At 46.8% G+C, this 18,458-nt stretch overlaps 1 protein-coding gene across 1 annotated transcript in view; it reads right to left on the minus strand.

Moving 5' to 3' along the window:
- Positions 1-18,458, minus strand: part of LOC120847701 (chorion peroxidase-like) — a 137,823-nt gene that overhangs the window by 64,174 nt on the left and 55,191 nt on the right. The window lies entirely within an intron of this gene.

The following is an 18,458-nucleotide window of genomic DNA, read 5'->3' on the forward strand; positions in this document are numbered from 1 at the left end:
AATAGCCAGTGTTGAATTTCCAGATACTAAATAGCATGATGGGAGCAGAGTAATCCATGGTATTCAGAAAACGCAGTTGGTTTGGGTAGCTAAAAAATCGCCGGAGCACCCTTTAACTGGTGTGGGTGAAGGTCCACCCCCCCCCCCCTCGAAATTCCAGGGGGGGGGGGGGGGGGGCAGCTGCCCCACCTTGCACCCCTCTGCGGACGCCGATGGGAAGAGGCGTTCTCTTCGCTGCAAGCGCTGCTACCAAAGCTACCCTTTCCTATGCCTCAAGTCAGCGAAGGAATTTGTACGGCGTCCTAACACGTCGGACTTGTGAGTGGGAGCAGCACACCTCCAGGAAATAGATAATGTACTACATCCGACGGCATACGAAAGTGGAAAGCTGACAAAAGCGGAGAACAACTATTCAACTATCGAAAAATAGTGTATGGCTCTGGTATAAGCCGTTGATATTGTATATATATTTGTATGGTACAAACTTACGCGTTCAAAATAACCACCAGCCTCTTGAATTTCTGAACGAAGCTAAACACACCAATAGCCGTGTTATGCGGTAGAGTATGAAAATGCAGGATTACAACTTCCGTGTGGGGAATATTAATGGGAGCGAAAATGCAGGCGCGGAATATTTGAATCGTATCCAGCGAGGTACAAGCTACACATGAGGATTAATGAGGAGGTACTCTCAAACATGGGGTCATATTTCTCTGTGTGTAGGTGCAGTCTCTGTGTTTGGTTTTGCTGCTTGTGTCACCTTGGTTTTCTTTGCGCCCTCATAAAGTGCAAGATGTTTGGATTAATCAGTCGAAAAATGAACAGTGCGGACATTGTGCGCGAGGAGGTGCATAGTGAAATTAGTATCTTCGTGATGGGCAAACAAAAATAGTCGTTAGTTGTCTATAAAGCAGGAGTTTAGTCCGCCAGAACATGGCGGCATTGTTCCCACTGTAGATAAGCAATTTAGCCAGTGCAGTACGACTGCTAGCATAGGGTCTTTAACGTGCACCACACAGTAGTGATACAGGTCCGCACGTCGGTACGATTCTGCTCCAGATCGAAACGGGCCGGGGTGGGGATCTAACTCAGGATCTCTGGGTTTTGCAGCGCGAACCCTTCGTGATGCGCGTATGCAACAATCAGCAAAGGAAATATGTCTGCAGTGAAAACGCCAAAAAAGAACTACACAAGTTGAACTTCTCAAAGTTTGTGGGGCAGTGTCAGGGTTCAAAGAGGGCGAAGAAAGAAAAGAAGAGCTGAATCTGAGGTCTGTTGCGCGTTAGAGAGGCCTTTTCTAGACGAGACGGTTCGACTTCGGCTTTTTCCGGAAGCGAGTACGAACCTTTCTAAAAAGGGGCTCCTGGCCGGTTCCATTTTGAGCGTTTGTGCGTATGGGGCGTGATTTGCTCGCTTTGCGAACTGACCAACATGCGCGTGCTGGGCTGAGAATTTGTAAATATTGGAGTAGTGTATACCGCCTTTAATAATTCACTGAAATAATTCAGTGGGTGAGCGGTGGGCTGTAACTCACAGGTCGCTGGTTGAAATCCGGCTCGTCGGTGGAATAAACTCGGCGGTGCCGGCAACGGTTGAGAGCAATCATGCAATTCATGACGTCACTGGTTCGCGAAGGACGACCATGATATTTATATGGGAGATTTTCACTAACAGCTGTTGCCGTAGAAGTGCATTAGAATCTTCGAGACATTCTTAAGACAGCAACGTTCACGATGACAGTCTTGCATTACTTTCATTTTCGTCGTTTACAGCATATATAATCCGACTAAGACGTTATAGTGAGTGTTTCACCAATAGAAGAAAGTCGATAGCAGAAACTCTTTTTGTCGGGCACGGCGCCAATAACCTGCAATCTAGATGGAAGGTTATACTTATATCCCACGGAAATGATAACCGTCAGGACCATTAACAACACAGGACGGAAGTTTCATCAAATATGATGTAGACCACAAAGAAGACCACAAAAAAATTGCCACTTTCGATAGTCATTGTGGTAAATGTAGTGGTAACACAGAATGTGATACAATGTCGAGCTAAATGCGATAGCTGCACCGCCGTTCCTGGCACTGCAGCAGTCCCGGCAGCGCAACTCGGCGAGACAGAACTTGACAGAGAAGATGAAAGACTAGCGCCGCGCTTCGGCAACTTCGTGAACCCCTATCAAGAATACGCACCAAAGTATAAAAAGAAAAAATAAAACGAAAGAGGAGGAAAAGGGCGCGCGCACTTCACGGGAACGCTGAAAGCATGGACAGCTCGTTCGATCTGGATGAGCATCGTACCGGCGTGCGGTCGTGTATCACTATTCACTACACTGCGTGAGCAAAATAAAGACCCCAGGTTATCAGTCGTACTGCACTGGCGAAATTGCTCATCTACAATGTAAACGAGTGTCGCCCCATCCTGGCAGACCAACCTTACGCTGTGTAAATCATTACACGTCCAATTTGACTTTTTTGACTCGGAGTCCTCGTTCGTTTGACACTCGCAGACGAGCGCTGTGTCAATGTTTCGGTAGGTACTCGCGTTTTCTGGTTCCGTCACTGGAGTGAAAACCGGAAACAATGAAGTGTCAGCAATATAAAACATATTCTGTGTTAAAAGCCCGGTTATTCTCTAAAACCCACCCTGTGCTACCACCTTATCACAAGAAGGGGGGTTTGCGTGCCAAACCAACGACGGGCATCTGGCAACCACTCTTTTACATTATGTTAATGTGAACAACGAAGTCTAGGAGGAGCGGCAGGCGAAGAAATATTACGTGAGATACTGTGTTTTTTTCCCTAATTCAATCTGCTAACGTTCATACCTATCCCCCATTCCTTCTTACTGCATTAAAAAAAGCGAAACTTAAAAGGAATCTAAATAAAAAGAACTAGGGAAGAAATTGGTCCGGTTAATCGAAAAGAGCATATGAGCATGGGCCATATTAAAAGCATCCCTATTGCTTCCATCAAGAAGAAACACAACAGTAGCAGTACATTCTTCTTTTTTCTTTTTTTAGAGCTCAGGTCTTAGGCGCTTGTTTCCGTGTTTCGCGGCGTCGCCGTCGCCCTCGGAGTAACCGCGCTAAATCTAGCGGGAAAATTGACGTCATGTGACCTGAACAGACATTCAATTGCCCGCTAAATTTAATGAGAAAATTGACGTCACGTAAGCTCAACTGCAATTCAATTCCCTGCTAAATTTAGCGGTGAATTGAACTGGTGTTTTAGGTCACGTAACCTCAATTTTCTACCTAAATTTAGCTGGAGGAGGACGAGAGAGGAGGAGGGGATGCGGAGAGGGCACGGAGGAGGAGGAGAAGGGGTAAACCCTCCCCTCCGTACCTTCCCCTCCTCAAAAGCTGCGCTCTAATTTCGCATTACAGAGATTTGTAAACGTCTTTCATTTTTTTTTTTTGCATGGTACTTGCACTGCTTGCTTGTTTGTTTGTGTTGCTATTCATAGAAAAAGGCGAATAGCCGAGAATGGTGTGGGACTCCTTTACAGGGCAAGTCGCTATCGGATGGGAAAACCGAGGGTGGTTTAAAGTAGGGGTGCGCAAATAGTGGTCTGTACCGAATAGCACGGCTTCATTGCTAACTTTCACAGTGCAAGTAAAAGGCAGGACGACAGCTCTTCTTCGCAGAGTTGAAGCTCGGAATCACCCTGCGCTATAGGATCTGAAGTATTGTCCGCACACTCTTACCTAGAAGCAGGGTGTCGAACCGAAATGTTTTTCGTTCCGGTTTTCGTTCCGGTTCAGGGAAAACGGTTCAGCTCCGTTTCAACTCCGGAGGGAAACAATAAAGGTTCAAACCGGTTCGAACCGGTTCGTACTCAAATGCTACGAAAACAATTGACGGCAGCAAACGATAAAATATGCATATTTTAAAAAGTGTTACATATAAAAGCAAAGGCTCACATTACTGTGTGGAACGAATGAGCTAGTGCTGGGGCACCTCGGGACGTGGGTCAAAGCGCAGTTGAATGTCAGGCAGCTGACCGAAGAATGCACATGCGGCGAAAGACGGCCATTCTGAGACGATAGAATGAACTTCAGTGCAGAAAAGGCTCGCTGCACGCTGACCTGTTTCGCAGGCACTCCCAGGGCTACTTGCGCCAATGCGTAGAGTTCCGGATGGTGTTCAATTCTCTCCTCCCAAAACTGTAACACGTTACACTCTCAAGAAGAAATGGTCTAAGAGGGTGTATCGTTGCACCTTTTGTCCGACATAATACAACCCAAATTTTCATTTCGACGTACAGAGCCCTATAGTCGAACGGACGGCCTCAAAGTTTACGAGGGGCTTGATAACGGTGCGATATAACTTTTTAAAAAGCTAAAGTACGTATCAAAGACCACAGAAAGAAAACACCGAGTTTCTACAGTAGGGGCAAGAAAACCCCGATCATTTTTTTTTGTAGTCAGTAACACATACATTAGCTATTTTAATAAGTTGTACCACACGTCTATCAAGCCCCTCGTAAAATTTGGGGCCGTCTGTTCGACTGTAGGGCGCCGTATGTTGAATTGAAGTTTGGGGGTGTATTATATGGGACAAAGGGTGTAACGATACACCCTCTTACACCCTTTTTTCTTGAGAGTGTAGCGTCCCTTGAAAGCCGCGGCTCCTTGTCTAGCAATGCTCAGAAGAGCTGTGCGCCTTGATGCTTGTGTTTTTGAGGAGAAAACGTCTTGGTCCTTGTAGTCTCTGCTACCAGATATCGAAGCTGTTTTGCTGCTTTCTGTAGCTGTAAGTGTTGATTGAATCCCCCCTCCCCTTCCCGGTGCTAGACTTTAATTTCGGGCACATTATTAAATCCGCTGAGTTATCTTGAAAGCAGATTAGATGCGCCACAGAATGGCCACTAGTGCAAGTTGTAAAATATCCATCGGCCTTTGTATCGCTTTCTTATCCGATCAGTTGTACAATGAAATCAAGTCATTTAAAGTAAATTGCACGAGCTCAACAAAATTGAGGACAAGAAACACTAAACATAGCTTAAACTGAGCGCCAAAAAAACAAAAAAACAAGGACAGAGAGAGGTACAGACAACACTAGGCGTGTTGTCTATACCTCTTTTTTTTTTTGTTGCGTTTAGTATAAGGTGAAAAACCAACCAGCCCAACTCACTGTTTTGCCACCAAACAGGCGCAGGAGTTGGTCACTTTTGCTGGCGTACGAATGGGGTATGTCCTAGCGTTATATTTACTTTGATGAGGCATTTCCGGTCCCCAAGGAAAGGTTGGCACGAATGTGGGCATTTGTTAAAGAAATACATAAGACCAGAAATCCCGGAAAATTTATAGCTACTGTGCCCATTTCGTTTGAGTTCTCGAGGCGAACTTTACAAATTATAAAGACGACCGTTATGGGAAAACCTGATAATGAAACGTTCCCCTGTCATTTTTTTTTTTTGCGCTTTTTGACTTTTCACATGAACGAAACACCGCAAAAAGAACTGATCAGTTTTGTCCAGGAACGAAACAAGATTTATTTCGGTCCAATTCAACTCCGGTTCGCGCGAAAATATTTTTTGTCTTTAATTTTTTAGTTTATTTTTCAGGTTACTCTGTTTTTCGCCACGAAGTTTTCATGCAACCTGACTTCGGGTATGAACCGAAAACCGCATAGAAAACATATCGGTTCCGATCCGGAGTGAAATAAATTATTTCGTTCCAGGTCAACTGCGGTTCGCGCGAAAATAACGTGTTTTTTTTTTTTCGGTTTTCGGTTCACGGTTTGGGTTCGGTTCAATAACCTGCCCAGAAGTGATAGAGTGGAAATTTACTGGGCAGCTCTTCGGGCCTTATATTATTGCCAAGTGAATTTTGGTTAGAGGCATAGTCACAAAACAACTTACACTGTCAACGGTGTATAGTTTAGTTAAAGCTATCGCGACAGGCTTGCAGGCTCTACCTTACATTAGGCCGGCGCTCAGAAAAACCACTCGTAAGAATTCTTTCGGTACTTTATGTTCGATTCTGCTCCCTTATTTAAGCACGTATCAGCATGTTTCTCTCGCGGACGACAGAGTAAAACCAACGTAGAGAAAAACACATGAAAAAAAATTCCAGGCGCATCTATCAGCAAATAAACCTGACAGTACGCCCTACCTATGGTAATAGAGTGATTCCACAATCGAGCAGGCACCTGCCTGCTCAGTCGTGTTAATATTCATTTAGTTGTCTTCTTCAATAAGATTCGAATACTATAAACACGATGGAGGTTTCTTTATGTAGGCTGCAGAAATGGCGTTTCGAATACTCTCATGCCTGTTGATGTAGGCACATGCGATGTAAGAGTACTTTGAAATACAAAAACTAAAATCCCGCAACTTTTTAGTGGCAGTTGGAAATGGGCTAAAACACTTAATGTTTATTTCTCGGGAGTGTTAAGAAGCGATACGACTTATTATAATAGTTAGAAGGCATTGCGAATAAGGTACGTTTCTTAACAAAACGTTTCCTTCAAATATGAGGCCTCGAGAAGATATATGTTCAAGTTATTATATTAACAACAAATGCCTGTATCAAAAAAAAAAAAAAATGTGTTCTTCCGTTATGCTGGACGAATGCAGCGTATTTTACTGGTTCAGTTTTTAGAAGAACATACAGCGTCTTGAAATGTGGTTGCTTGTGGTTATTGCGTACAGGCCAGACTGACTACAGGTGGTACAAGCCACGGTACGGTCCAAAGCGCACTTAGTTGTTTTACTTCATGAGACCATTCGTGTTGATTAGTACAGAACGATCGATAACCTGGAATTTTGTGCGCCCTAGGCAATAGTAGTTACACGAATGCCCGTCTGTATACAAGGACTGTCCAGATTCAATCTGTTAGAGCTGGAAAGTGACCTCATTTTTCCGGGGTTTGCGGTGCTGCCAGCTTATCATCACGGCGGTCGGCAGCGTTGGGACCTAAATTTGCGATCTGCAGTGGTATAATTACACCTCGTATTGCATTCCGCTGGGCCGGTGTCTCAGCGCAGACCTATTTTTTTTATTCGGGCCATAAACGTTTTTAAGCGCTGTCACTCACTATACACTGTAAGCAGTGTCGTTTCCACCCACAAAGCCCCACTCTAGAAAAACCCCAACGCCCACGACCTTTGTCCCAGTGTGAAAAAACGCTGTCCCAAAAAATAAAGCAAAAAAAAAAAAGGAGAAACCCCATTACTGTTAATTTATAAATGAAGCGGAACGCAAAATCGACACGCGTAAAATTTATCGGTAACGGTAGCGGTAGTGGTAACGCGTTGCGTTTATTTCGAGATAACGTAGGTGAGTAACGCGCTCCTCTATTTTGCAAGTAACAAGTAATGTATTTCGTTACTTTTTTTTTTTTTTTTTCAACAGCCAACAACACTGATTGTAAGCAACTTGGAGCACATACTTTCCCACAAGGCCCTCTCTCTCGTGAGGGAGAGACAATGGTTGCGATCTACGGAGGGAGGCGGGAAAGTGACGGGGAAAAATTATGTTTAGACCGAAACGTACATTTCGCGTTGTTACACCGAGCATGATGTTCCACCATGCGCAGTGCTACGGCGCAGACTCTGTTTTTGAGATATATATGTTCAAGCTCGTCATTCGTCGAGCCTCCTCCACATATTGCGGTGACCGCCTTTTCAAGGGGCATTTAGGATACCTAGATACCTAGGCTCTTTTGAGTGTAGGCTGTTGACAACGGCTATACGGCGCGTAAGTTTGCCTGTTCCTTGCGCACCCTCTGAGTTTCTTTACCTCCTAAATGCGTCCACGTGAGTTTGTTTACTCCCGACGTCAGCCAATGACGACGCGAGCTTGGCTGTCATTTTGTTGATCCACCTTTATCGTTTACTTCTGCGTTCAACAAAGAAAAAAAAAAGAACCAGATTTTAAAGCGGTCAACACAACACGGTAGCCTTGACGCTGACCACCCTGAGCTCACAATTTATTCTTCGTGCGATACCGGAACGTTTGAGATAAGAAATGTCCGCTTAAATCGATAGTCGTGCGGTTTCTTAGACGAACGACTTTTGCTCGTTGGACTCGGGCTCGCGTGAGCGCAGACTGCAATGCACGACGCCGTGGATGTCGGGCAGCTACCAAAACGCGGAATATGTTGTGGCGACGGCGACAATGTACCGTGTAAGCAAGGACGCGGAAAAGCGGCTGAGAATAAATTAACGCCGATTGGAGCCAGGGGCTGTCCTTGATCGCCATTCCAACATTCGACCCGTTTTCTGCGTCGTTTTACTTTTTTTTTTTATTTCTTGGGTGGGCCCGTGGGCGTTGCGGAAAGCCTCGCAGGCATTCGGGTCCCCCGTCCCACTAATGAAGCCGGTCAACAAGGCCACCCACCAGCGGCGACCCGCGGGTAGACCAGACGCCGGACGGCGGTCTGCCGCCGGTCATTTCGAGTCACGTGATGTAATTCTATATTTTTTTCTTTGTCTGCATTCCACGCAGGTTTATACTGCCACTTGAGACGAACTTTTGAAAAGGCTGTGGCCTACTCCACACCTCACGCTCTTTCTTTTCGAGAGCCTCGTCGTTGAAATAAGGGCCTCCAAGTGCTTTGGTACAGCTGTGAACTAATAAGTCCAGGCGAACTAAATTCGAACTCATTTCCTCAAATGGCATGAAATGTTTATTTTTATTTTTTGTTGATATATTGAGAGGAATGTCCTTTAGTTTTTTTTCCGCTGGTTTAAGGTATTTAACGCACGCATTATACCTTTGCCGCTCGCTAAACTTTAATGTCAGTTCCTTTAAACTTTAATGGTGTCCATTACACACACACAAAAAAAGAGGCTCAGCAATTTGGCTACACCAAACAGCTTGCGTCATCGCGCTGCGCAAGAGCAGAAGTTCTGCGCATGCGTATTGTGAAAGCCGAAGCTGCTCGGGCTACCCATATCGTTTGTGCCCCTTATTCGAAAACTCTCTATTAAGTGATCGGCGAATCGGCTCGTGATCCACGATTACGAGCGTCGCGTGCATGCGCAACTCTGCACCAGGATATGGGCATGTTAATAAGCGGATCGCTGGGTAATGTAAATTCACGAAACAGGAATTAAACCTTTAGAGTGGTACTAAAATATACCTTGCTGTCATCTTTCAGAAGATAGCTTCAAATTGCAGCACATGAAGCTCGTCAGGGCAGGGTTTCTTGTCGACATTCTTCGATCAGTAATGGGAAGGCTGATTTGCGGGCCTGATCGCCAGTCACCAGCCACAAAAAAGAAAGCACGATTCGCCGTCATTCCTTACGTACACAATTCAGCCCACCGGATAAAATCCATTGCCTCAAAGTTCGTCACAAATGTTGTCTTCTCGTGCCGCATACGTCTTAAACAACTCTGTCAACAAGTGAACAACAACCAGATTCCGATTGGCTGCACTGTTAAACACGAAAAGAAATTCATTTCATGCAAAGCGAAGTCAAACCCTTCCCTCCTGCTGACGAAAACTGAGGTTGAATTTCTAAAATCCGAGATAAGCCCACCACTCTGACTTGCACTTCGCGTTTTCTTATCTTTCCTTCTCTCTCCTTCTCCTCCTGGGTATAGTCGGCTGCTCGCTGTTGAAAGTTTACTCGTCTGCTGCTAGTTGAAAGGTGTGGTTGTGTTATCCCTGTTTTAATTGTTTTATTCTTTCTTCATCGATGTCTTAAACCCAACGCGCTCTTCTCCCAAGTATAAAATATACCCTGTTTAACTTAACGTCCTACCGTAGCCGACGCTGCAATTTGACGGAAACGTTCAATTAGCGTCAAAAGGGCATCTTAGTCCTTTTTGCGTATACGCTATCACCGCCTGGGTCCTGCGATTTTCGTTTGTGTGTGATTGATTGATTGATTGTCCTGGCGGGAGTTTAATTTTGAAGGCTAACATTTCGCCCCGCACGACGTTTTTTTCATCCCGCTCGAATGAAGTGAAGAGTTTTTCTCTATACTTCCGTCGTTATTTTAACTTTAATTAGAGTTCAATATAGAACCGTTACTTTTACTCACTTACATCCATACCTCGGCAAACCTTACTCATGAGGGCCCTCACTCACCCTCACTCACCCTCATCTTCAGGTGAGGTGAGGGTGAGTGAGTTTCTGAACCAGGAAAATTCATGAGTGTGAGGGTGAGTGAGGGCTGTGAGGGCGGTGAGGGCCGTGAGGGCGGTGAGGGCCGTGAGGGCTGTGAGGGCGGTGAGGGCCGTGAGGGCGGTGGGGGCCGTGAGGGCGGTGAGGGCGGTGAGGGTCATGAGTGCGTGAGGGGCGTCAGGGCGGTGAGTGGCGTGAGGGCCATGAGTGCGTGAGTGGTGTGAGGGCGGTGAGTGCGTGAGGGGTGTGAGGGCCATGAGTGGCGTGAGGGCACTGAGTGGCATGAGAGGCGTGAGGGCCCTGAGGGCGGTGAGTGCATGAGGTGTGTGAGGGCCATGAGTGCGTGAGGGCGGTGAGTGCGTGAGGCCCCCTTCAGATCGAGCATCTTTCTCAGCAATTTTGGTGTTAATGGCGGGTTGTTCTCTAGCTTTCCCTAGATCGACATGAATTGCTGAGATCGGTTCCAGCTCGAAATAAGCAAGCAACTCGGAGCAATTCGAATACGTTTGAAGCGGCTGCATCCCGTCAGGGGCGAAAAATTTTCACGTGATACCTCGTGCCGGTGATGATGACACCGAATGACTTGGTTCTGGTTTGAAATTGATCGTTTTTTTTTAAAATAAACTGTTTCAGAAAGGTGCATTAGTATTCTTAACGAGGTTTAAATGCATAAAAACACGTTTATAAAGCGTAATTCTGTCTAAATAGTGCAAGAAAAAATAAAATTTTATGATGACGATGGCAAATTGCAGCAATTGCATGGTTGCTGCGTGTGATCGCGGGCGGCCCGCGTTGCTGGTGTTGCGCCGTAAAGTTTCTGGGCGAAATTGCCCCATCTGAAGCTGGCCTGAGTGGCTTGAGGGCCATGAGTGCCTGAGGGGCGTGAGGGCCGCATGGGCGGTGAGGGGCGTGAGGGCGGTGAGAGGCGTGAGGGCGGTGAGTGGCGTGAGGGCGGTGAGTGGCGTGAGGGCCGTGAGGGCGGTGAGGGCCGTGAGGGCGGTGAGTGGCGTGAGGGCGGTGAGGGCCGTGAGGGCGGTGAGTGGCGTGAGGGCTATGAGTGCGTGAGGGCCGTGAGGGCGGTGAGGGCCGTGAGAGCGGTGAGGGCCGTGAGGGCGGTGAGGGCCGTGAGTGGCGTGAGGGCTGTGAGTGCGTGAGGGCCGTGAGGGCGGTGAGGGCCGTGAGGGCGGTGAGGGCCGTGAGGGCGGTGAGTGGCGTGAGGGCTATGAGTGCGTGAGGGCCGTGAGGGCGGTGAGGGCCGTGAGAGCGGTGAGGGCCGTGAGGGCGGTGAGGGCGGTGAGTGGCGTGAGGGCGGTGAGTGTCGTGAGGGCCATGAGTGAGTGAGGGGCATGAGGGCCGTGAGGGCGGTGAGGGCCGTGAGGGGCGTGAGAACCGTGAGGGCGGTGAGTGCGTGAGGGCCGTGAGGTTCAGTGAGGGTGAGTGAAGGGCTGAAGGTGAGTGTGACTGTGAGGGCGAGGGTGAGTGAGGGGCTGAAGGTGAGTGTAGGTGTGAGGGTGAGGGTGAGTGAGGGGCTTAGGTGAGTGTGGCTGTGAGGGTGAGGGTGAGTGAGGGCGACCTAAAATGCCGACCTCTGCTTACATCTTACCCGAAACCATTCAAAAGTGCTTTAGTCGATGGCAGCTCGAAAAAGGAAGGGCGTAGTTTTATTACCTTAGGGCTTCTTGCTACGAGATTTGCTCTATATGTCATTCCGACCGGCCAATGGCGCCCTCCTATGCGCCGAGAACCTGAGGGAGAGGGGGTGACGAGCGCGCGAGGCGTCGTCAGAACACCGAGCTCCGGTTGGGACGATTAGAGGGTAGATGGAAAGCTAGCTGCCTTCGTCTTTAGTGCACTCGTCGAGCGCCTTTGAATGCGAGAGCCAAACGCCCGAGGCCGGCGCTCCGTTGTTCTAGGGCGTTCGGCGAGTGCGGAGGAGACAAAGGATGGCCATTTGTATGCGCTGGACTCGTCGAACGCGTCCGAATGCGAAGGTCGTACGCCGCACGCGGGCGTTCTGCGTTTAAACGCGTTCGACGAGAGCAGTGGAGACAGAGGCGGCTAGCTAGCTTTACGTCTACCATAGCCTCCTCTTTACTGACAAAGCCTGGCGGATCGCCACGAGAAGCGGCCGCTGAAATGGAAAAGGTGGAGCGGCAGGCAACGGACGAGAGGAGAGCCACGTGACTGGCGCCCCGCTGCGGCGAGACGCCAAAACACACTTCTCCCGAGCGGACAAGTGTGTTTCGGGTCCTCGCCCTGTGCGCTGACGTCCGGGTTCTCCGAGAAATGGCTCTTTGATGCTCTGTGCTACCAGATCCTCGCGCTCCAAATCTACGACCGAGCACTCTATGGTTCCTTCGTCGAACTGCCAGGCTTTGTGAGTATAGAGGAGGCTATGCGTCTACCCGCTAATCGTTCCAAGCAGAGCTCGGCATTCTGATGTCCTCGCGCGCTCTCGTTTCCTCCTCTCCCTAAGTTTATGGGCGCATTAGATGCGAATCGATAATAGAATGCGGAGTACAAGTTTGTCTGCTTCTTTTTGCAGAAGTTGTGGTGACTGACGTCAGAACGCCGAGCTCTGATTGGCTCCGATTGGAAAAATAGTGAGTAGACCTCAAAGCAGTTTGCCTTACGGTCTATCCTTCGTCTGGTGACGTCATAAAGACGCCGAGCTCTGATTGGCTCCGATTGAAGGATAGTGGGTAGACCTCAAGGCAGCTTGCTTTCAGGCCTACCCACTGTCCTTCCAATCAGAGCCAATAAGAGCTCGGCGTCTTTATGACGTCACCAGAATTCCTGCAAAAAGCAGCAGACGAACATGGGCTTTGCATATTCTAAACTGACATGCGCTTCTTCAGCTGTCAATAATTAGGTTAAAGTCACACTGCTTACACATCATATAACAGACAGTCGATAAACACTGCCCGAGGCGTGTTCCTTTTTTTTTTTTATGACCGTCCTGTTACATTGGTCGTAAAAAAGCTGCCTGCAGACCTGTTCCAAGCATACATATTCATAGAGGTAATTGTGCTTCGAACATACTCAAGGCACGTCTGCGAAAAAAAAAAAAATGCGATCATGCCTGTGGCGTACATTGTTTCTTTTGTATTCGATATAGTGTAACCGCCGTTTTAGGGGAGTATAATTCAAGCTGACCCGAACGAGCGCACTGACCAAATTGGCCACATACAAAAGGGTTATGAGACAACATATGCGTAGAGCAAGTAGTCTGCCTCTTGCGCAAGAGTTGCAGTGATGTTAGAAAGACTCCGAGTTGTGATTGGCTCTGATTAAAAGATTGTGCGTAGATCTCAAAGCAAGCTGCCTCGAAGTTGACCCACTATCTTTCGTTCAGAACCAAGCAGAGCTCGGTGTTCTGACGTCACCAGAACCCCTGCAAAAGGAGCAGACGAACTTGCGGCCCGCATTGCGAAGCAGACCGACTTTCCGCCTTACAAATACCCAGGCAAAAAGAGTATTGTCACTCGGTAAACTCGAGTCAGAGGCAAAAAAGAAAAAAATGAATATGGAGTAATACGCTTAGATGTTAGGCTTGTTGGTCGAGGCCTTGTTTCGGTCGTCGATTTCTACAAGTCGGTAAAAAAATAGGCGATGTGACAGAAGTTGGGGCAGGGAGCGCAAGTTCGTCCGCTTCTTGCGCGGGGGGTTGGGGTGACGTGAAATGCCGGGGCCCTGATTGGTTCTGATTGAAAGGACGGTGGGTAGACCTCAATGCTAGCTGCCTCGAGGTCTGCCCACTATCATTCCAATCGGAGCCAATCAGAGGTCGGCGTTCTGACGTCACCACAACCCCCGCACAACAAGCAGACGAACTTACGCTCCGCATAATAAAGAAAACTGCCGTCTGGTGGAAACTGGATAAGGAAGCTGCGTGCGATGATAACCTCAGAGCCTAAAAAGGGTTACGCCTCCACAAAAATTAAAAACACGTACAAAACGCAAAAAAAAAAAAGCGAGGCAAACATGTATTAGTCGTCTGATTGCTCACCCAAAAGTGTTCGTGTAACAAAAAGAAGAAATTACTAAAGATTGCTTTAGTTTGTTATGATCGAATTGCTTTTGCGTAGTTGCCGACGTATGGTACAAAAGCAGAGCATAAAATAAAAAAAAAAGAACTGAGAGCGACTGGACCGAGGGGAACCACGAAAGTAAACACTGATTAAAGGCCCTGGTGAATCAACGGCTGCGTTGATATTTTTATGTAAGAAACAAGAAACCATGCAAACGACGTCTATTAAACGCAGGGCGTAATGGGGCCCTGGCGTGCTATTATCGCTTTTAAGTCATTGAGATTGCAGCATCGGCTAATAAGACTGCCGAAAAACGAATCGCGAAGCAAAAAGCGTTGATCCACAAAGCCACGCCCTTCAATTACTAAGATGTAAGGGACCAGAAGTCAGATGTGATAAGCATGTTTACTTCCACGGCGATTGCTGCAGCATAGTAATAATGTTGAGGGCTTGCTCAAGGCGGAATTTTGTTATCTATAACACAGCAGATGGATCTGCGCGAGCTCGGGAACCAAGCATATCGTTTGTACATTGCGTGTCGGATGTCCACCTTGTCTTCAGGAACCACGCAGTTAAAGGGTACTTCCGCGCACCGCAAAAATAACATAAAAAAAAAAAAAAAAACGTGCGCAGACATTTTTGGGGAAAAAAATAAGTTCAATTTTAGGGTGGCAAATATCCTTGTCCCATGCAGCGATGTTCTTCCTTCCAAACAAGTTGGCCTTCTACAATGTATTTATTCTGCAACTTCAAACTATTAGAACGGAATGCATTCGGTCTTCATACTACCCATGAGGGATCATGAAGCCAAAATTTGATTTATAGCATACAAGTCCCTAAGTAAGTCCAGAGCGGATAAAGGTTTAATTTTGTTTCACACATTACTAAGCGAATAGCTTAGCGTTTTACGTTCGAAGGTGACCGGTTAGTCCTGGAACGCAATGATATAGCATACTGACGTCACTCGCTTAGCTAGAAAGCTTTAAGATCTTGGGTTTGTTCCCTTGTAGAGTAAAATGCATTCATTTTTATCTGCAATAGAGTGAACCCATGGATGTAAAGTAATGTAATCATAACCAGCACAGCTCCAGCTCTGCTTTTTTAATTGAACTACCGGGTGTTTTAAATAACGGCCAAGCTCTTTAAACCAACCGCAAAATTCGGTTTCTTAACCATATCGCGTTACGATTTTGTGCAGCGTTGTCCACAGATGGTGCATATTTTTAAAATAAAGTTTGCAAAAAGCGAACTTACCTCAGGAAAAAGTAAAGAAAGAAAAAGGCTTAGCTCCTATGGAAACGCAGCGACGCCACCGGTCTTCAAGCAATACAGCGGTGTTTCTCACGGGAGACAAGAGATGGCGCGAGCGGTCGCAACGCCAACTGCCGTTAACGAACGAGCATACGGCGCCAAGAGCCGGCGTCATTAGCAGACGATATTTCGACTCAAAAGCGGTGCGAGCTTTTTATATCAGTTGCAAATGAATTATTTTATCATCCTTACTAGTAAAACGCATTGGATTGACACATAATCGAAAAAAAAAAAGCTTTGTCGGGATATTCTGACTGTTTTTCGCGGGGTACTGATGTCGTCTGCTTTGAGTTCCTTTTTGTTATCGCGTCTGTCTTTGGTCTTGAGACTGTCGCCGCCTGCGGAACGCGGGCCACTTTTGAGTCGAACAGATCGTCTGCTAATGACGCCGGCTCTCGGCGCCGTATGCTCGTTTGTTGGCGGCAGTTGGCGTCGCGACCGCTTGCTCCATCTCTTGTCTCCTGTGCGAAATGTCGCCGTATCGTTTGAAGACCGGTGGCTTCGCTGCGTTCTTATAGGAGTTAAGCCTTTTTCTTTCTTTACTTTTTCTTCAGATAAAATCGCTCCTTGCAAACTTTACAAAAAGAAAAATCACCTGTGGGCAACGTTGCACGAGTTCGTAGCACGATAGGTTGAGAAACCGAATTTTGCCGTGGATTTAAAGAGCCTGGCCGATATTTTGGGACACCCAGTAGAAACAAGTCACCCGGAGAACTTGAAGAGGTGGGAATAGTGTTTGACAAAAAACTGAGCCACGACATATGCCCGGAGTACGACATGTCGTTGTGTGTGCTAGGTTTAAAAATGCATCTCATTGATGGGTTTCCCGCAGCCGTATTGATGTCAGCGAAGTCTGCTGAGACACCTGGGTAAAACCTGATCATACGTAAGTCATCGGCCAAGTGTCAATTTTGTTTGCATTTTTGACTTTGACTGGAGCATTGCTTTTTGTCAGCCGAAAACAACTCGTCTTCATGGGCAGTTTTTTTTTTGTTTTCCTGGTGCATGCCTACGATTAGTATAGATCTTTGGCAATAAAATAAAAGCGCTTGCAATCTTAGTTTTGAATGCAGTTAAATTATTTTTAAGCAGGTTTGAAGCTTACACCGCCAAACGACACTTAGTTTATTACTGAAAGTTTGGCTACTTAACTAATGTTCATTTCTCATAATAACTACAATAGAGGGACTCAATGTTCCAAAAGTACCGCATTTCATATGGTACGTACGCTTCAACTTGATAGTTGGTCTAATCAAATTTTATTACTGGTTGACGTTTGCCATAAGTAACCCGGGAGATCGAAAAACAACAACAAAACGAAAGAACGAAAAACGTTTACCCAATTCCTACGCAGAAGTTCAGGTATAATAAAAGTTTTACTCTCTGGTTCGATTTAATTGCACGCGGCCGTCAATTTGTTGCCTTTGGTCTCTGCGTCGTCACAATGTTTTCTAGGGAGGTTTGAAAGTTTCTGTGCTCTGAGGCTATGCAGTAGGTTTCTAATAATGACAATGAGGGGTCAATAAGGCCATCTGGAAAGAGATGTTAAAGTTGACCTTGAAACGTGGCTCTATACAGCCGTTTTCATAGATGAGTGGACACTACAAGGCCGTGAGCCGATATTCTTTACCACAGTAAGAAAGCTCCGCCACTACTGACGTGACGCCTTGCGACCAAGGACCAAGGAAATGCGTATAGCGCAATCACACTGCTAGATATTAGACCCCTAAGTTCTCCTCGAAAGGCCTCCAATGAACGCCTTGCCAATATGTTGCGTTCAAGAAAAGAAACAGAAGCAATTAGCCATGGATAACCGAAACCCCTTTTAGCCAAATGCAGTTCGAGAGAACAGACAGATCAGATTCTGATTCGGAATCAATGCGTTGCTACGTAGGTTGGCCTGCCTCATGGTCAATTATCAAAGTGACATTGTAGTTTCTTTTATGACCAGTCGTTGTGACATTGAAGTTTCCATTTGCCTTCTGAAATGGACCTTTTCCACATACCGACGGCACCAGGCGGTGACTGCACGAACTAAAAATCGAGGAAGTGACCTACCTGCGCCACCAATCGATAATGGGAGCTACGCTACCAGTTTCTTCGCTCTCTGAGCAGCGGCGCCTGCCCAACGCGACTTGAAAGAGGGGCATCCGTGGCGTCCACCCAAACGTCGTGTTTTCCTTTCCGTCGACGTTCTTTTTTTGTGTAACACAATTATATATATGCTGCAGTTACGTGTTCTACTCGCTGATATACAGCCTCCTTCCGAATTTCCTCGATTTTTCGTTCCGACTTCCGCCGCTTGGCATCGGGCGCTCGCGCGTGCGCAGAACGCTTCTCGGAAAAGGTCCGTTGAGATTTCTTATACTTGCGCTTACAAAAATCGAAGTTTCTTTCGTATTATGTAAAGGCTTACATAGAAAATATAGGCCCAGTTTTTTCTGCCCGCTTAAACTATGCATTACAAAAAGCTGAAGCTTCGGGTGAACAGGGCGCTAGTTGTGATGATAAATTACGAATGTTTGAGGAGATGACGTTACTTCAATTAATATAGGGTGTAAGTTACCAGGCTCGATTTAAAATGGACCGTAAAAATTGACGCCCGCACGTAGCAATCCAAACTTTCTTTCAAAGGTGTATTTCACAGGTCGGTTTCTCTAGTAAAATTACAAAGCGTAGCTCCCCATCTGTAGAACATAGGGCCAAAAAACTTGCCAAGCTCAGCGGCAGATGGCGACGCAGACGACCGAGTCGAGTAGCTGGGTGCGTTTGGCGCGCGTATTAATAGATGGCGTCGGGAGCAGCGTCCGAGAGTGCAGCCGAACAGTGGAAGGAAACAGACGACACGCAGACGAAATCCGTTGGCAGCAAAAGCGCCGTCGTTATGCAAACACGTTCTTTTTTCCTTTAATTATTTTTATTGTCCGCATTTATTGTTTAACCAAAGGTATATTACAAAAGGTTGTGTTCACTTTAATAAACCATGGTGGTCGCCAGCAATCTCGATAAGTAGATAGCGCCACCTA

Source organism: Ixodes scapularis, unplaced genomic scaffold (assembly GCF_016920785.2).
Source record: "Ixodes scapularis isolate PalLabHiFi unplaced genomic scaffold, ASM1692078v2 PGA_scaffold8__174_contigs__length_109621045, whole genome shotgun sequence".
Lineage (NCBI taxonomy): Eukaryota > Metazoa > Arthropoda > Arachnida > Ixodida > Ixodidae > Ixodes > Ixodes scapularis.